The 21097-nt window shown below is 41.4% G+C and overlaps 1 protein-coding gene across 2 annotated transcripts in view; it reads left to right on the plus strand.

The window, feature by feature from the left end:
* PDZRN4 (PDZ domain containing ring finger 4) overlaps window positions 1-21097 on the plus strand; it is a 363814-nt gene that overhangs the window by 269309 nt on the left and 73408 nt on the right. The window lies entirely within an intron of this gene.

Consider the following 21097-nt stretch of genomic DNA (forward strand, 5'->3'; position numbering starts at 1 on the left):
CACAGCTCACGGCAACACTGGATCCTTAACCCACTGAGCAAGGCCAGGGATCGAACCTGCAACCTTATGGTTCTTAGTCGGATTCGTTAACCATTGAGCTACGACGGTAACTCCTTGCTTACTTTGTTAATCAGGCATATCCTAGGTCAATTTTTCCCCTTAAAATAAAACTATATGTAATTATAATTTCTTTTTTCTTTTTACAAACACATCTGTGGCACATGGAAGTTCTCAGGCTAGGGGTTGAATTGGAGCTGTAGTCGCCAGCCTACACCACAGCCACAGCAATGCAGGATCCAAGCCGCGTCTGTGACTTACCCCACAGTTCATGGCAACACCAGACCCCTGACCCACTGAATGAGGCCAGGGGTCAAACCCACATCCTCATGGATACTATGTTGAATTCTTAACCCATTGAGTCACAGCAGGAACTCCTAATTATAAAATTTGTGAATCTTTGAAACAGAGCTTAATTTATGCCCTTCCACTTCTGTGCTATTGCAGTGTTTCAGTAGCCTCCTAATAAACTCAGGTGCCTATTATTATTTTTATGGCCACATTCCTGGCATATGGAAATTCCTGGGCCAGGGATCGAATCTAAGACACAGCTGTGACCTACTCCATAGCTGCAGCCATGCCAGATCCTTAACCCACTGTATAGGCTAGAGATCGAACCCACACTTCAGCAGTGACTGGAGGCGTGCAGAGACAATGCCAGATCCTTAACCCATTGTGCCATAGCAGGAACTCCTCAGGTGTCTATCAGACCCAGCATCCTTCAACTTTTGTGGAGTTAAGTGTCGTTCAAATGAAGCTTACATGCACAGTTCTCATCTGGGCATGATCTACCCTCCTCTAGGAGACTTTGTGGTTTTCACATCTGGTGGTGGTGTGTGTGGTGGAGGCTTGCAGGGGTTGGGCTCATAGCGTCTCGGGGGTCTCAGGATGCTGCTAATCATCCTCAACACACAAGACATTCTTCCCCAAGGAAGAATTCCCCAGCCTGTAATGCCAGCAGTGCCACTGTTGAGAAAGGCCAGCCTAAAGGCGACCGTGCTGTCAGCGGTCCAGTCACCTAGGAAGTCCTTTCCCCGAGCTGGTCTCCTCCTGCTTCCGGTATTAGAGTAATTGCAGGAGGTCATGGAGCAGTGGGTGTAAATGAAACTTAGCTCCATGTTTGGAATCTCCGCAGTTTACACAGTTTAATTCAAGCAAAAAGGAAGTCAACTCACCGATCTCAAAACTGAACTTTTTATTTTACTTTATTTTGAAAGTCGTAGACCTCATCAATTTGGGATATTTCACTGAGGTTTTCAATTTGACCTCTTTGAAACAGGGCTCTCTTAACTGTCTGAAACTGCCCTTGATGAGTCCAGGGAATGAGTAAAAATTTTATGTTGACATCAATCACCTATGATCCTCAGCTATCTAGAAATTATCAAATTTTATATTTTCCCAAGGACCGAGTTCAGCCAATAGGTCTATGCTCTGGTTTCCAGTCAATTCAGAAATACTTATCATGACTTGGAAATCAATAATAGCATCCATCTTCTAATTTTCATTGCCCTCTCTGATAAGCAGTTTTGCCGAGAATATAATATTTGGATTTAAATTAACAATCATTTCGTATATCCTGTACAGGAATTAATTAACTAATCCAGGCAACAGGTGAGAACAAAGGAAAGATGCCTCGTGGTAGCATAACAGGAATGCTGAGAGCCTGTCAAAGCTTTAATCCCAGCTTTACCACTTGTTGTATGACCTTGGTAAAAATCAATTAAACCAATATTTACCTCTTATTTAACATGTGAATAATCCTTAAATCTCCTGTGAGCAGTGAGATGAATATTGGGGAGGCAGTTAACTTGTACATTGCTAAATAGATTGCAGAGGTCAAGCACTGACTTCCCTCATCTGTACTGACTTGCACTTGAAACTTACCATGAACTGAGGTTTCAAAAGCACAGGTGGCTTTCCAAGTCCGCGTTGGTCACGGATGGTCTAGAATTAGGACTCAAGTCCTCTGACCGCTAATCCAGTGCTCTCTTTGTGGATAACATTTTACTTCTTTAAATTTTTACCATCCACAACCCTCAGGGCGTGCTTTCTCAACATGTCTAAACATGCCATAATTATCATTCTCGATAAACATTGGATCGAGAACCCTTTTGAATGCCATGCAGATAACAAAATATGATGATAATTTCCATATTTTGTTGAACTCCTACTCTGTCTAACATATTGGTAACTTTTAGAGATGAGCATTATTATCCCCAGTATATAGATGAAGAAACCAAATTTCAGAAAAGTCAAGTCATCAGCCTGAAGTCTCACAGCTGCCAAGGAGATTCCAGAAAAGCTTGGAATCAAGCCCGGGGTTGAATAGTTATAGTTTCCCCCTTTATTTTGCCTTTGTGCATTAATGAATCTCTTGTCATCTACTGTTTAAACAACCCAAGCCCCCAAAACGATACTTTTTCCATGTCCACAATACTTTTCTTATCTATAAGGATGTCATGTGCAGCATTGAACTTAAAGACGAGCTAAGTGGGGCTCAGTCCTCTCTCTCCCTCATTCTCTCTCTCTGTTGCTCTCACTCTTTCTTCCGTTTCTCTTCCCATTCTCCCTTCTCCTGACCAGAAGCTTTAAAGAAAAGTAAGGAAAATGATAACTTATAAGGAACACGCTTAAAAGGAGGAATACTTTGAAACAGGGCATCCTTTCATAGGCTAAAAACAAAAGGACATGAAAACACCGACAGGTGCATCATCTCATGAGTTCACCTGAGGACCTTCAGACTTTGGGGGTGTCGCTCCTCTAACATCTTCTACCCTGAACCTCTGTTTTGTGAATCTCCCCACACATTTCAAGAAATGTCTACCGTCCACCAGGTGGTGGGATCACACCTCTCCAGTTCCATCTTCTCAGCCCCAGCAGTACAAACTCAGGTCTGAGGTATCAGAATAATCTTCTGAGGGTTCTAGCAGGACAGAGCAGAGTGGGCTGTCATACCGTGCGGAGTATAGGATATTCCAGGGCGAGCGTGGGCGCTGCTGGGGTCCCTGAGATGTCCCTCCAGGTGGAGCAGCACATCTGCACCTTTACTTTTTTGAGTATCCAGTGGGTAGCTCTTAAATCACACACACACACACACACACACACACACACACGTGAACACATGCACGCACCACATGCCCGTGTTTTTCTAATGCCATATGGATGCTCAAAGAAAGTTGTCTAAATTTTTAGTTCGGTCCCATCAGTAAGTGAAAGAAGTCAGGGAAAATTGGGGAAAATAAAGTAACTGTGACTAATACTGCCTCTCATTGTCCAAATGCACTGGTTTCCCCTGTGCCTCTATACATAGTTTTAGTAGGACATTGGGAGAGCCTGGGTCAGGAGTTGCCCACTAGTCACAGTTCTAAAAGGAAAAGGCCGTTGTGTGCCGTTTTTACAAATTGTCTTTAGCACTTTTGTTCTCATTGAAACTTGCATGTTATATTATAAACCAATTAGGCCCTGAAGACATCTTCGTGTATTTAATAAGAGCTACTTTTGATCATATGGTATGAATGGTGGCCTTTGGGAAAATTAGAGATTTTTACCTCTGCGCTTTATTCTCTTCTTTGTTCCTAGATGTTTATTAATGCCCAGTATAGACTGAATAAAAATATTTTCACTTGATATAATTTTAATAATCGAATTCATATGTTTCCTTCATGCATATTCATATGAAGACCACATAACCCCCAGAAAAATGGAATGTATGCTATGAATTGATTAGTGTATCAAGCAATTGTATCAGATGCATACAAAAATGTGAGTTCTCCATGATCTCAAAAGATGCTTTTTAAATGGAAGATTGCTTTATTCAATGACCCATGACTCCTAGTACAAAATTCTTAGAAATGTAAAACAGGGATGGCAAACAGCTAATTTTCACATATTAAAACATCTTTAAAAGATAGGAAAACCCATCATGTAAGATTCATTTTTATGTTCTCTTTATTTACGCAAAACTCTTGAAATTTATACCTTTCTTGTAAGAAGTAAAGAATGTAATCTTACATCATATGAAAAGCATGTGACTACCTCCCATTAGAGAGTTTCTCTCGCAGAAATTAAGGAAAGGGTCATAAGAACAAAAGTATACTATGCTTGCTTGGCAGTGAATCTTGAAGAAAGGTGGGGAGCGTGTGTGTGTGTGTGTGTGTGTCTATGTGTGTCTGTGTGTCAGGGGAGTTTGGTGTGTTTGGCACTCAGAGTAAAAGCCATCATAAGGAAAGGGGTGTTTTAACTTGCTTCTGTGATGTGAACGTTTTACGGGGATGCAGGTGGTAGAAGTCTCCGCGTCACACTCTGCCATTGAAAAGGAAGGCGCTGTCTCACCCATCCCTGCAGTCATATTCAGATGGAGCTCCTTAAAGTCCTCTAAAATATGAGATCTTTGTGGTGCAAGAAAAATCACACTTCATTTAGCATTCTGCTAGTCCCTCCTTTTGGATTTTTCTTTACACCTTTGAAAAGCCCAAGTCACTCTGGAATAGCTATTTGTAAGCTGCCACTGTGAGATGACATTTAAAACGAATGAAAGAGATAGAGACAGCATCCTCTCTAAATAAACAAAATCAAGCTCCGCTCGAAAAGCTGGTGTGGCAATGCTTGCTTTCTGCCCCACTCTTCTGTGCATATGGCATTCTGGAAATTATAAATTCTGTTTTTATGGAACTACAATATTTATTACCAGAGCAAAATAGATTATTAATTACAGCCAAAGGCTTCTTTGATTAAATATACAATTAATTAGCTATGCTAAGCTCATCCATCCCAGAGCTCCTAATATTTTCAGCCGGATGATTCTTCTAGTACTTTTAATTAAAATTGTTTTAAAAAGCCACAAGTTAGTTGCATGTGCACTTAAACTGAAGTTATCTCTTCAGTGTTTCACTGGTTTCCGTATGCCATGTAATTAATCTTTAGTGATTAAATGTACATAAAATCATCAGAGATGCAAGGTAATTTGTGCAGACATGGAACAATGGAGAGCTTTTACCAGGCTTTGGCAGGATTGTTTTATCTGCTGAAAATTATTTTTAAATCGTACATATGTTAATTGCTTGAAGGAACGAAATTTACAAAAAAATATTTCCCTCTCCCCCAGTCTTCCAAACAAAGCAAAAAAAAAAAAAAATCGGCAGTACTGGTATAGACAACTGTTTGTGGCAAGTTAACTTTAAGAATATAATGACTCCATCTGCAGAGTGACACTTGCCCTGTTGCTCAGGCTTATTTGCTTCCTGAAGGAGACATAGGGACGTGTAAAACACAGTTTTCCACAAGCACTCCCCAGTCCTGCTATCTAATTTTACACGTGGGCCCTCAGAGAGACCCAAAGCCTTGAGTTGGTTGGTTTTTCATACAGGCCAACTGCTGTCTTGGAGAAGCTCTTCCTGTGTGGACCACTCACTCTCATGACGTGTCCACTGAGGTACAAAGCATGAGAGAACCATGAGGTCTATTTCCAGGGACCTTTATCCATCACATCTCAGGGAGCCACTGACCAGCTGTGAGGCAGTAACGATACCATGTCACACATGGGTGAGGCTGGGACTTGAACTGGGCACCTTAAGGTAAAAGTTCAATGACAGATTGACAGGTCCTTGAGTCACCTCTCTGTCGGAGCTTTACTTGATTCACTTGTAGAAAACGAAGGGGTGAGGGATTCTTTTTACCTAAGTTTTAAGTAATTTCCGGATTCTATGGGAATAGAGCAAATTCAAGTGCCTGTGTACATTTATAGATTTTCTTAGCCCTGAGAAGGTCATTGAAGGGCATCTTGTCTAACCTATTCATTTTACAGAGTCATCTTTTCACTTTTCAGCTGGAGTCTTCTTGCCCTGGGGAAGTTGAGACAATTATCCACACTTGTGAATGCCCGCGGTTGATGACTTAATCATAGTCTTATTAATTATTTACTGATAGAAGACAGAATAAACCCACCAATCCTCTTGTCCAACTTTTAGAGCTATACTAAAATTCCTGCTGATATTTTAAAAGAATTCATAGGAATTTGAAGAAAAATCTTGTTTTTTTTTTCTTTCACTAGCTATATGATCTTGAGCAAATTGTTTTATTTGCTGTTAAGGTTTAATTTCTTGATCTCCAGGATGAGTAGAACAATAATTCCTGCACCTCCAGGAGCAGATAGTGCTGAGTGAAGTATGTGTCAACAGATTTTTATCACTGTTATTATCTTTATTATCCATTTCACGGTGCAGTTATAGACAACCACGTCGATGAAATGACGGAGGCAGATTCCAGCTATTTTATATAAAATTGTATCCATTGCTATTTTAAATGCATTCACTCCATCTTTTTGCCTTAAGCAGCAATCTACTTTTTTATAAATGTAAAACAAAATATTACTTTTCAAAGCTCATGAGGAAGTTGAGAGTATGGTGTTAGGAAGGTTACAGGCACAAATTCAGGTGGTTTTACCTGTGGATGTAAAAGCTTGTGAATTTCCCCGGGGGCTTGGCCTTTTTACTGTAGTTTCATGTCATCGACTGAGCCCAACAAGTGTTAGAATGAATTCAAATGGCAGAATTGATTGTTGAAAATGATTTAAACCTCCTGCTTCTCCTAGGGTGATGGCTGTTTGTTCAGATTTTGGTCTTGTCCTTTCAAACTGGTATAAAATACTTTTCATCTTCCAAGCACTGGGTTAGAGATGCTGGTTGTGAAGAGGGAGTTATATATCACCCAAGTTCTACTTTCTCGTGTTAACTCCCATGTTGTAAAATTCCTATATATTCACTTGGGTAAAATACCCAAGTTTGTATCACACACAAAGCTATAAATGATTCAGAGGAAGGACCACAGAAAGCCTGAAAGTGTCTGTTTAAATACAGGTTTGTGTATGTGTGCGTGTGTACATGCGGGGGGGCGGGGGGAGTGGGTGTGTATGGTGTTTATAGTGTGACAGTTACGCACTTTGTAGGCGGATGCCAACCAGAAAGGCAGTTTCAGAACATTGGAAGAAGTAGGGGGTTTTTGTTGGCTTTGGTTTTTAAATAATTTCTTTTTTTTTTGGAGTTCCCGTCGTGGCTCAGTGGTTAACAAATCCAACTAGGAACCATGAGGTTGTGGGTTCGATCCCTGACCTTGCTTAGTAGGTTAAGGATCCGGTGTTGCCGTGAGCTGTGGTGTGGGTCACAGACACGGCTTGGATCCCGTGTTGCTGTGTCCATGGTGTAGGCCGGCAGCCACAACTCCGATTCGACCCCTATCCTGGGAACCTCCATATGCCGCAGGAGTGGCCCCAGAAAAAGACAAAAAAGTAAAATAAAATAAATAATAATTTCTTTTTTTCCCATTATAGTTGGCTTACAGTGTTCTGTCAGTTTTCTACTGTACAGCAAAGTGACCCACTCACACATAAACATATACATTCTTTACCTCACATTATCCTCCATCATGCTCCATCACAAGTGACTAGATATAGTTCCCAGTGCTGTACAGCAGGATCTCATTGCTTATCCATCCCAAATGCAATAGTTTCCATCTATTACACCCAGATTCCCAGTCCATCCCACTCTCACCTCCTCCCTTGGCAACCACAAGTCTGTTCTCCATGTCCATGATTTTCTTTTTTGTGGAAAGGTTCATTTGTGCCATATATTAGATTCCACATACAAGTGATATCATATGATATTTGTCTTTCTCTTTCTGACTTACTTCACTTAGTATGAGAGTCCCTAGTTCCATCCATGTTTCCTCAAATGGCATTATGTCATTCTTTTTTATGTCTCAGTAATATTCCATTACTGTATGAATACTACGTCTTCCTAATCCAATCATCTGTCAGTGGACATTTCAGATGTTTACATGTCTTGGCTATTGTGGTTAGAGCTGCAATGACCATGTGGATGCATGTGTCTTTTTCAAGGAAAGTTTTGCCTGGATATATGCCCAAGAGTAGGATTGCTGGGTCATATGGTAATTCTGTATTTAGTTTTCTGAGGTACCTCCATGTAGTTTTCCATAGTGGTTGTGCCAACTTACATTCGCAGCAACACTGCAGGAGGATTCCCTTTTCTCCACACCCTCTCCCAGCATTTGTTGTTTGTGGACTTATTAATGATGGCCATTCTGACTCGTGTGAGGTGCTACCTCATAGTAGTTTTGATTTGCATTTCTCTAATGATCAATGATGTTGAGCATTTTTTCGTGTGCTTGTTGGCCATATATATACCTTCTTTGGAGAAATGTCTCTTCAGGTCCTTTGCCCATTTTTCAACTGGATTGTTGGCTTTTTTGCTGTTGAGTTGTTTAAGTTGTTTGTATATTTTAGAGATTAAGCCCCTTGTCCGTTGCATCATTTGAAACTATTTTCTCCCATTCTGGACGTTGTCTTTCTGTTTTCTTTTTGTTTCCTTTGCTGTGCAAAAGCTTGTCCATTTGATTAGGTCCCATTGGTTTATTTTTGCTTTTATTGCTGTTGCCTTGGGGGACCCACCTAAGAAAACATTTTAAGGTTGATGTCAGAGGGTGTTTTGCGTATGTTCTCTTTGGGGAGTTTGATGGTGTCTGGTCTTATGTTTAAGTCTTTAAGCCATTTTGAGTTTATTTTTGGGCATGGTGTGAGGGTGTATATAATCATTGAAAATGTACGGCTGTAGGAGATGGGCAGCATCTGCTTAGAATGCTTTTATGCCGTGTGTGTATTCATTTATTTGTTTTTTAAATTTATTTATTTATTTGTTGTTTTCTAGGGTCCCACCCACGGCACATGTAAGTTCACAGGCTAGGGTTTGAATCTGAGCTACAGCTGCCAGCCTACACCACAGCCACAGCAATGCAGGATCCAAGCAGCTTCTGTGACCTACACCACAGCTCACGGCAACGCCGAATCCCCAACCCACTGAGTGAGGCCAGGGGTCAAACCCACATCCTCATGGTTACTAGTTAGATTCATTTGCACTATTCCCCAATGGGAACTCCTTATGCCTTTGTTTTTAAAAATCAACTTCTACAGTTTGTGTTTCTCTACAGCATGGATTTAATCAGTTGGAATGGAAACTGAGGCTAGGCTGTTGGAGAAGGTCTGCCCTTTGCCTTCCCACTGGGATATGTATGAACGAGAGGACTGCAGTAGCATTTTCAACCCTCTCCATCCTCCTCCACTGGGGCCATCCACCCTGTCCCCAATTTTGACACAGCACTAATCATTTTCTCCAAGTAACTTCCTATATGGTTCCCCTGCTTTCATTTAGGTACTTCCCACCAGACACTTCAGAGTTGTCTTCCCAAAACCTAGATGAGATCCTGCTGCATTTCAGATAAAAGGTGTTGTTTGAAATGAACACCTTACCAAGGCCCATCAAAGGCACTGGGATCTTGTCGGCCTCCTTTCCAGCCTCTTTGTCCGACATGTACCCAAATCCCTCTGTACTCGGCCATGCTGGATCCCTTCCTGACTCCCAGAGGACTTCCACTTTTACCCCTCTGCCCCGGGATTCCCTTCCTTACTCCCTGCCGAGCCGCTTAACAAGGCTCCACATCTTTTAAGACCCACCTCAAATGTCAAGTCCTGGAGTCAAATCGCAGTATTTATTCCCAGGTAGAGTTGGGTCTTTACGCTTCCAGGGAATGCTGTTACTGCCTTTATCTCGTTACAAGCTTGCCTACAGTTTAGGTGTATCTGTTGTTTTTCCCTAGCAGATGGTGAGAGCAGGTGCCCTTCCCCCATCCTCTCTGCTTCTCAGCTTCCACAGCTTTCAGATGGGGATAAAGTTCCTCCTGGAGGATTGTTCTTGGGTGGGACTGAGAAAATACAGGCCGAGGACCTCACTTAGCTCCTGGCCCTTGGGGACTGCGCAGTCAGCACGGACTGGCACTGATGTCATTGCTGCTGCAAGGGCTGGATGCACAGGTACTAGCGCGTATCCCCAGAGAAGCGCCTGGTCTCTGTCACTCACGAATTCTTCAGGAAGGAAGGGAGGAAGGAAGGAAGCAGGAATCAACATCCCTCTGGCAGCTGCCCTCGCTTGTCCTTTATTGGATCCCATCCTCAGTTCTGTGATGGGGTATCATCATCTCCTTTCCCAGATGAATTAACTGAGGCTCAGAGAGTGTAAATAACTTCCTTACACTGACAACAGTGTTCAGACCCCGGTTCCGAAGACTCCCATGACCTTGTTCGTTTCTACTGTGACACTGAACCGGGGGTAGGGCCCTCCAGCAAAGCAATGAATGCCTTTCCTTACCATTCAAATCCATTTATTTGGTAGATGGAAGTAAAAGGAATAATATGGATAACCAGCCTACAAAATAGAGCTGGGCCGTGAAAGGCGTGCACTTTGCACATAAACACAGATAACTTTCATGGCACATCCAATCATATTTGTTTTAACACGCATCTTGATAAATAAATGAACATTTATTTAACACATATTTATTGCAAAGTATGTGACAAGCATCTTTGGGAGCCCTCAAATTGCAGTGCCAAACCAAACGATCAGCTTCTTATTTAATGTTTGTTGCACAGAAGCATTTACATAGTGAAGCGCTGGACCACTCTTTCAGATAAGGGGTGGTGAACCACTGATGATAGTGAACCTCAGCATCTTTGATGTCTTTAGGTCTGATGTCCTGTTACAAATAATTCACTATCTTGTCCCTTATGAGTAACTCTGTGGAACACTAGTATTCCTTTCATCCAACAGTGATTTTTAGCACTTCCCTGGCCCTCTGCTCGTGTGGCCGAGAGCCAGGGTTATGTTCTTGATATCCATGTAGGCTCTCATCACGAAAATGGGACCAAGAGATCTTGTCCAGGGGCCCAGAGCCCATTTCCTCTTGTCCAGTGACTATGAAAGATGAATAGCTCTGTGTAAATCCTCAGTTGCTGAGGCTGTTTATGGTCGTTTTTTAAGGAAAATCTGGGGCATTTAATTACGATAAAGATTCTTCCCAATGAAGCAATTTGAGTTCATTTCAACAGCATTTGCCCTAAATATGCCTTATGTCTTTATACCCTTAGGCCTACTGCAGGAACTTTTTACGTCTCCATCAGAATTTCTCATTGAGTTTAACATACTTGGATCCGATGTGTCAAAACTCAATGGATGGTTTATTAATAATCAACTACATCAGCTTAGTATTATCTTAGGAAGTAAAAGGTCAGTAAGTAGTTGTTATCCTACTATTTCATCAGTGGGCTCTTCTCCAAAGACTTCATTATTCACTACTTATAGAGTCACTTGAGATATAAAAAGTCTTTTTATAGTAATGAAAGGACTGCTACAATTAGCCAGAAGGCAGTCATCTATCTTTTTAAATAGCTCTGCTTGGAGGAGAACAGGATTTCAGGTGATACTCCATAGATGAATTGTTATGACAATGATAAAGTTGGTGACAGCAGTCTGTGTTTTTCGCTGTAAGGGTGTGTGTGTGTGTGGGGGGGGGTTCTGTGCTCGTACATCTGTACACATGCACACATACAAGAAAAAAAGACATTCAGTGCAGAGTAGGAATTTGTTTCTCTTAAAGATATTCAGATACAGAAACAAATTCTGTAGGAGGTCCTGGATCCATCAATTTCATCTAGTCATGTGTTAACTCTGATTACAGCATGACTCCATTTTTAGCTAATAACAAATATAATGATATTTGGAGATAGTTTATTTTGACAATTTCAGACTTATCAAAAAGTGCCAATAATAGTACACAAAATTCTCAAATCCCCATTCATAGAATTTTTACATTTTAAAATTTGACATGAACATTTTATGTGTGTTTATTCATCCTCTCTTGCTTTTCTCCTCCCCCGTCCCCCCCCACCTCCCTCTCTCTCCCTCTCTCTATCTCATCAAATCATAAAGGTTAACACCGATAATAATGGGCAGATCTATTGCTTCCTGATAGGATAGGCTGAGAAAGACCCCATACAATTTCTAACATTCCTGCCAAAAGTACATAACATGAATCTAATCAAGAAGAAACACAAGACAAAGGCAAACTGAGGAATATGCTACAAAATAACTGTGTACGTGTAATCTAAAAATACTTTACATCCGCTTTATGAACTCAATAGAAGTTATATTTTAGTTCTGCCTTAAAAACATGTGGCTTTTGGAGTTCCTGTTGTGGCTCAAGGGGTTAAGAACCTGACTAGCATCCATGAGGATGAGGGTTTGATCCCTGGCCTCGCTCAGTAGGTTAAAGATCCGGCATTGCCACAAGCCGCAGGTTGCAGATGCGGCTCAGATTGGCGTTGCTGTGGCTGTGGCGTAGGCTGGCAGCTGCAGCTCCAATTTGACCCTCAGCTTGGGAACTTCCACATGCTTCAAGTGCAGTCCTAAAAAGAAAAAAAAATGTGTGAGTTACTAAATATGAAAAACTAGAAGTTGTATTTTCAACACAGCTAATTTTTTTTCCTAATAGGAGATTCTTTTTCTTTTATTTATTTTTTAATGATTTTTATTTTTCCATTATAGTTGGTTTACAGTGTTCTGTCAATTTCTACTGTCCAGCAAAGTGCCCCAGTCACACATATATACATACACTCTTCACATTATCCTCCATCATGTTCCATCCCAAGTGACTGGTTATAGTTCCCTGTGCTATACAGCAGGAGCTCATTGCTTATCCACTCCAGATGCAATAGTTTGCATCTCTTAACCCCAGACTAATTTTGATAGTAAAGTTAATTTGCAAAGACGGCAGATTTCAGCTTTTACCGTATTTTTGTTATTGTTTAAATGAGATGAGTTTCTTCTCTAGTTATTATCGGTCAGGGTCCCAGAAGGAAACAGAAAACACGCTCAAAGGGTTTAATTGAAGAAAGTTGAGGGAAGGAATAACTTAACAAAAGTGTGAGCAGAGTTAAGAGAAAGGACAGAGTTCAGAGAAAGAGAACTCCTTACTCCCCACAGACCTGAAGGAGGAAGGTGAGCGAGGATGTGAAGAGAACATGGCAAGAGCTGCTGGCATCTTGAAAGCCAGGTAGAGAGGGGCAGGATGAAGATATAACATGAGCTTTCTTTCCACTGGCCAAACCAAACAGATGCAAAGTAAGGAAATCTGGTGACGTGGCACATGGCCGTCAGTGTCCCAGGGCACAGAACTGGGTAGAGAAGAGCCGACTGTGGATCTCAGGGACAAACCAAGAAACCCCAGCTCATGTGCCAGAGAGGGGATACTTGCATTTTTTTCATTAAGGGGCCGGAAAATCCATTTATGGATAATTAGGTAAATAAAACTATGTTGTACACATTTTATTTCCCCCAGTAACAATCAAAACATCATCAGCTGTTCCTTAATAACAGGAATAATTTATACAGATAACCCCTCCTCAGATATGTTCAGTCTCAAATGGGGAAGCTTCGAAGAGAAGTGTGGCAGTGAGAAGAGAGAAAGAAACACAAGTTCCCATCGTGACTCAGCAGAACATGACTAGTATCCATGAGAATGTGGGTTCCATCACTAGCCTCGCTCAGTTCAATGGGTTAAGGATTCAGTGTTGCCATGAGCTGTGGTGGAAAGTACAGATGAGGTTCGGATCTGGCGTTGCTGCGGCTGTGTTGTAGGCTGGCAGCTGTAGCTCCGATTAGACCCCTAGCCTGGGAACCTCCATATGCTGCAGGTGTGGACTAAGAAAGGAAGGAAGAAAAGGAGGGAGGGAGGAAGGGAGGGGATAAGAAAGGAAAGAAGGGCAAATATGAAAGGGATACAGCTATTAAGTCAAGAAAAGATGATGGGGGAAAAGCAACTATGAAAGGTGCAGCCCCAAGATTTCCTATAACCAAATTTATAAATTGGTTCAAGAACAGCTCTGACAAATTCACAAATAATGGGTTTATAACATCTTAAGAAAAGTTAAAGATGATTCTTGCTTGCGTTTAGAAACATCTCACCATCAAAAGTGTACTCTGAAAGGGACTGAGAAGCAGCATACTGACAACCGAGCGACCTTGGTGTCAGTCAGTTAACTGAATGTGATGTTAAACTTTCTACATATCTCATTGGATTACGGGGAGTCTGCAGTTTGTTACTAATAGATAGATCAGCATTTCAAATAAGGGTGAGAAGGGCACAGGGCCCCAGGTTATAGGTGGCAGTCTTGTTGTTTTTGTTTTTTTCTTTTTTGGCTGCACCTGCAGCATGTGGAAGTTCCTAGGCCAGGGATCAAATCCGAGCTGCAGCTTCAACCTATGCCACAGCAGCTGTGGCAACACCATATCCTAAACCCGCTGTGCCACAGCGGGAACTCTTAGGCGACAGTGTTTATTGGAGGAACACACAGATTACAAGTCAGCAGCACAGAGAATCAAGTTGGGGCCCGAAACTGATGGACATGCAGGGGAGGGACCTCAGCCCACCGTTGCTCTCTCTTCTTAGGGGCACACTGTCAGTGAGGGAACAGACTATAGGAGGTTTAGGCTGCTTGAGTCTGAAAGTCAGGTATTTACATTTTTCTGGGAAAGCCTGCCACCCAGCCTTGGGGCCCTTTTGGAGTTCAAGGGAAGTTGCCACACCCCACACACCAGGAAAATGACAGCTGTGTAGTCCAGACAAGCCAGAAGGAGCCCCTGGATTTGAGTGAGTGATTCCTTCCCCATGTTAGGGAAGTTTTCGGCTATTATCTCTTGGAATATTTTTTCTGTCCCCTTCTCTCTCTCTTCTCCTTCTGGCACCCCTATAATACGGATGTTGGTGCGTTTAACGTTGTCCCACAGTTTTCTGACTCTCTTCATTTCTTTTCAGTCTTTTTTCTCTTTTCTGTTCCGTATCCATGATTTCCGCTAATCTGTCCTCCACCTCGCTTATTCATTCTTCTGCTTCCTGTATTCTGCTGTTAGCTGCTTCTAGTGAATTTTTAATTTCAGTTATTGTATTTTGCATCTCTTCTTGTTTAAGTTTTATATCTTGTATCTCTTTGCTCAGTGTTTCCTGTAAGTGTTTCCTGGATAACTTACATCATTCTTGCATCATCTTCAGCATCAACAGTCTAAAGTCTTTTTCCTGAAGGCTGAGAATCTCCTCATTGCTTAGCTGTTTTTCTGGGATTTTTCCTTTCTCCCTCATCTGAGTTATAGTTCTCTGTCTTTTCATTTTTATAGGTTTTTGGTGTGGTGACCTTTTTACAGAGAGTAGAATTGTAGCCTCTCTTACTTTTGATGTCTGCCCCCCTGTGGCTGAAGTCGGTATGGGGCTTGCTGTAGGCTTCCTGATGGGAGGAGCTGATGCCTGCCCCCTGGTAGGTGGAGCCGATTCTAATCCCTCTGTTGGGTGGGGCTTAGTCTCTGGATGGGATTAGAGGCAGCTGTGTGCCTGAGGGGTCTTTAGGTAGCCTGTTTACTGGGCTGTTATCCCACCTGGATTGCTGTTTGTCCTGGGGCTTCTCAGCAGCTTGCTGATGGGTGGGGCCAGATTTTCCCAAAATGGCCCCCTCCAGAGAAAGGCATGGCTGCTGAATATTCCTGAGAGCTTTGCTTTCAATGTCCTTCCCTCACAACAAGCCACATTCACCCCTGTTTTCCCAGGAGGTCCTCCAAGAACTGCATCAGGTTTGACCCAGATTCCTATGGAGTCTTTGCTTTGCCCTGGGACCTAGTGCAGGTGAAAGTCTGTGTGTGCCTTTTAAGAATGGGGCCTCCGCTTCCCCCAGACCCGTGGAGCTCCTGCACACAAGCCCCACTGGCCTGCCATGCCAGATGCTCCGGGGCTCTTTCTCCCAGTGCCAGATCCCCACACGTGAGAGTTTGATGTGGGGCTCAGAACTCTCACTCCTGTAGGTGAGTCTCAGTGAACCAGTTAGTTTCCAGTCTGTGGGGCTTCCCACCCAGGAGGTGTGGGGTTGTTTATATTGTGTAATCGCCCCTCCTACCTCTTGATGTGTCCTCCTCTTTTTCTTCTGGAGTAGGGTATCTTTTTTAAGGTTTCCGGTTCATTTGGGTGAAGAGTGCTCAGTCTCTAGTTGTGAATTTTGTTGTTTTTAGGAGAGAAGTTGAGCTCCAGTCCTTCTATTCCACCATCTTAATCCCGTCCCCCGAGAAGGAGCCCCAGCATCGCTTTTGAATAAGTCTACTCATTATATCCCCTGTGATAATTACCATATTCTCTTTCCCAAATCTAGCAATAGCACTGTCAAAAGCCGAACGTGGGTCTACACAGACTTTTGGTTTAATTCAATCTACCATTTCTTATTTCTCATCTTCCAAAATTATATAATTATCACAAACCTCCCAGTGATTGTTTTGTTTGTTGATTATATTAAAAAGGTCAAAATCTATTTTAGTCTCCAGCAAGGTTTTCTTCATAACATTTTGCACTCTTCCCATTCTGTGAGTTCTTTTTATTGTAAATATTTTTTATGCTGTGCTGTCCTCAATTTACATAACAGATGTCTGCCTGGAATCAAACATATCAAGTTTAAGGAAAAGGAATAGGCTCAAATTACTTAAAATTGATCTAAAGAGGGTATTCGACAAGTGTTTTAGTGAGTATTCTGCTTGGATTCTGTTTGGATTATTTTAAATTCTTTTTATAACACCAGTTTCATAGCAATCTAAATAGTGTCTCTTCCTTATATAAAACATGACTAGGTCCTGTTCTTACCACACTGCCCTAATTATCAAATAGAGAATTTGACCAGCATTCACAGAGGGACGTTAATCAAAATTAATTTCACAGTTATTCATGAGGATGGGAGATGTTGTAACCTGTCATGCCCAATTGGAATTACCGTACTCAGAACGGAGGATCTAATGCAAAACCGTGGTGACCTGTGGTCAATAACGCTATTAGAGAATTGCAGTTTGCCAAGGGGAACATACATGTTCTCAGCTACAGGTAAATTAATTAATTAATTCCAGTGATAGCTGTGTTAATTAATAAACGTTTTGGAATCACCTCACAATATATACCTATTTCGAGTCACCACAATATACATACTAAATATCTTACCACTGCTGAAATTTCAGATTTCTGAAATTTCAGATTGCTGAAATTTCAGATTTCTGAAATTTCAGATTGCTGAAAATAAATGAACAAGTGAAGTAATTGAATGTGAAGGAATAAAACTGTCCGAGATGAAGCAAATAATAATCCAGGGTTTTAGGATTATTTTCAACTTGACATTGTACCTAATCTTGAGTATTCTATGCTTCTATTGATCCTCGTAGTTATTCTCCCATGAAAGGCACAGGGACTTAAAAGCCCCTATTTTTTTGTACGAGGCACAGAGGTTTGGAAACCCTCTTCCTTTCCAAACAGCTGACTCTGGAAATGGAACCGCACCAGGGTGACTTGGTTATGCAGGCACTTGTTTGCACTTCAAAAGGAAAAAAAAGAAAAGCCCATTTGTTTTGTGATACTCAAGAAAATTTTGCATGTGGCTGGATTTGGAGGAATATCAAAGTGTAAGAGCACATTTCCAAGCTGAGGCCACCGGTCACTCTGGGGAGGTTGTTGACAAGTAGCCCAGATCTTGTAGTTTATCTAAAAGGGTAGCTTGATTGTTCATTAAACAGAAGCCTCATCAAACGATGTCATGATTTGGTTTACATATGAAAAGCTGTATTCTTTGCTTAACATTCACAAGTTGCTTATGGATTAATTAGCCCATCTGCCACAACAAATGCATTCACGCTTCTTTCGCATTCATTGCTGAAAAGTGACTGGTTTTCTCCTACTCCCTTCTCGGTTGTTAAGATGAAAAATAACTTTTTAGAAAGGACACTTATATTTTCATATCTGTAAAAATGTATATATTTTTCAACTTACCCACTAAGTTAAGAAGATAAGTGCGGGGGTGAGAGGAAGACCTTCTTTGAAAGTGATTTCCCATGATTAGTTTTTCTTCGAGTCACTTATCATCTGTTTATTTGTTAGTTCATGTGAATGTCTTAGAACTGCTTCCAGTTTGGCCTGCTTCAGGCTACTCTTTTCTCTTTGTTTCCAATCCCAAATCTGTTTTTTATGGGGATAGCCACACGTCTCTTTTTCTCCTAGAATCTCTCTGTCCCTGGCATCTTCCTTTCATCTTTTATGCTGCTGCCAATTCTGATAGACTTTTTATCAGAAGCATTGTGCCTGCTTTCTCATTTACCTCAAATCGGAGGGGCTCAATCACGCACCCTTTCAGAGTCCAGTCGCCCCATACTGGACAGACAGCCTCTCATCAAAGAGCAATCACAGAAATCTTGGCAGTTTTACTTTAGTTTGCTCAGTAACTTTGGAACCGAATCCGTTTGGGCCACAGTTATCAATACACCAGATGTTATAGTAAGAGAGGGAGTTATCTCCTGTGCTTCTCTTGTTTATTATGACCCTCCAACCTCTCACTCATTCCATTTAGAAAAAGGGCGCCTTCTCTACACCACGTTTAAATCAAATCACCAGCCTTCGTGAAACCCTTCTGTGTGCACACTTCCAACCCACCCTCCGTAATACATGGGTATTTCTTTTTTAATTTTCAAATTACCTTTCATTTCCCCCCACCCATTTTGCTCCTATGACTCCATCTAGGTTTTCCTCCGGAAAATCAACTTCTAGCACTTCTGTTTCTGTCCATGTACTAGCACCTAGAACAGTTTGGATCGACTCTCTTAACTACCTGTATTAAGTGGAATACATTTAATAGCCAGCTTCTCTTTCTCTAGTTTCATTTCACATATGTTGTCCATACAAAACCAAGATTGAGACTGAGAGGGAGGAAAAAGGAGGAAGGAGTGAAGGAAAGGAGGGAAGGAGGGAAAAAGGGAATACAATGGAAAAGAAATAGAACAATAAGGATATGACACGATCAAATACCTGGATACTGGTTTAGGATATAAGCAGTCGAAAAAAGTTTTGTTATTAATCTAGTTGTTAATTTACTACAGATTTTTCTCTATAGAATTGAAACCTTAGGTACTCTTCCAGCGTTATTCTTCTCCCTTGCTGTAACTGATAATAACTGAGCAAAGCAACTGCCAGAAAATCCCAGTTAAGCTACCCTTTTTTCTGTTGTGAAAGGCATAATTTATAAAATGATGACCTTTTGGTAGGCTAACAGTATGTTGATGAACTTCAAGTGAAGTGAAAAAAAAAAAAGTGTTTTGTATCATCATTGCTTACATTTTCTAAGAGATCACGTGGGGCAGTAGAGCCTTTAAAGGTCATAGACTTCTTTGCTTTGAGAGATATTAAATAGCTTATGAAAATAGAGGTCAGCTGCAATGATAACTGGAAGAAAAGAACATTCCCAATAGGGAAGTAAGATATTTGAGATTATATTGACTGTCCTTTTTTCACAATTGTATTTGATTGTCCTTAAAGCAAAAAACGAAATTTGCATATAAATGCCATGATTGTAAAGGAATAAATATACTGGTCTTAGAATCAATAACTATTGATGTTGCTATATGAACGCTAATACTGTCTGCATAAACTAAGCATTGCAATAGGAAGTAATAATTTCGCAGCCTAAAATACTCTCCAGTAATTTTTACATTCCTGCAGAAAGCTTTATGCTTTTCTGAACTTTGCAAAAATAATCTTTTTTGGCTTACAGGACCATAAAATAAATAATCATTAAAGTAAGGAACTCAACTTTTTAAAAATTATCCTTGCTTTGAAGATCACTGAAACATATTAGAAAAAAGGAATATCAAGACTAGCTTATAGGCAAAGAACCGAGTCACCTCCGGAAAGGAATAGAATAATGGCATGTGTCTGTTCACTATTTAATGACGCACACTCTATGCACTAGTAGGATTTAATGTATGGCCTTGGCCACAAACCTTTTTTGCCTTTATCCTCAGTTATTGCTTGAAGTTCCTCCAAAAAGGGCACTGTCTTCTCTCATTCTGCCACTGATAGGGGTTACTCTGGATGCAAGGCTTATAGGAAAAGGTAGCATAAGTGAAGGTAGCATATTGATACAGTTCCAGCAGGTTTTAAGTAGTTGACACTAGATTATGACCGAGAGTTCTTTTCAGAAAGGGAAGGGTATGAAACCTCACAAGAGTGGATATTCACGAAGTTGAAGGCACCACCATGAAGCAGGAAACGTGTGGATAGAAGGTCTACTCTTCCCTACTGCAGAGATTCTGACAGGGCCGTCTTAGCCACCAGCCATCATCTTCCATAACCCCAGAATTTATAGACACTGACCGTGGTATGAGACGCAGAGGATGATGCTGTCTTCAAGATGAAAGGCCAGATTTTAGGTTGTGCTTTTCCATTCTGGAACTTCTCTTATCATTTGCTGACCACACGTTCTCAGGAGTGGTGGCCTCAGCCCCACGTGCCTGACATCTGACAGTAGCTTAAGGAATAAATGGTCAGTAGGCATCCCAGGTTCACCTGCTCCCTCCCATAGGCCCAAGGTCATCAAGTCATTCCCAGGTTGGCCCAGGGAAAATCCAGTGGTCATTTTCAAGTTGCACCCGTGGAGAAAAGAATCAGTGAGTAAATGCAGGCATCAGTGATCACATGCATATGGGCAAGTACACACCCAACTCTCTCACTGAAGTTTCTTACAAAGTATTTGAGAACTGTACAGGATCATATTGTGCTGGTGAGGAAACTTAATTGCTCAATTTTCGAAGGCACATTAACTCTTTTAGGGTCAATTGAGTAAATTAGCTCCTCCAGGTCATTAAGCCCATCTCTACATGACATGACGATTTCTACCTGGCATTGTATCATTTACCCCCAGGCGCCCCACATTTGCTCTGAGCACACACATATTCTCTGTCTACTCAGGGAGAGAGAATGTGCTCATTTGAATGCCAGCCATCCCTCTCTGGCTGCAAATCAGTGATTCCCTTTGCTTCTTTTGAAGGCGCCCAGGGATCTATAAGGATGTGCTGGTGCGTAGCAGTTATCAGAGCCTCACCAACAGGCGGATGGTTTTGTTGTCTAGAAATGGTATAATTTCAGGGGTTTTGAGCACAGTACTGTATTCCCAAATATCTCTTCCTGTTTCCAAAACCCGACGTTATTGATGCAACTGGAGTGAGAATTGTGAAGCTCTTCCAGGATTCTCTAGTACTTTATTAGAATACAGCTTGCACGGAGAGGCTATGTTATCAGGACCCATTTT

This window comes from Phacochoerus africanus, chromosome 7, assembly GCF_016906955.1.
Source record: "Phacochoerus africanus isolate WHEZ1 chromosome 7, ROS_Pafr_v1, whole genome shotgun sequence".
NCBI lineage: Eukaryota > Metazoa > Chordata > Mammalia > Artiodactyla > Suidae > Phacochoerus > Phacochoerus africanus.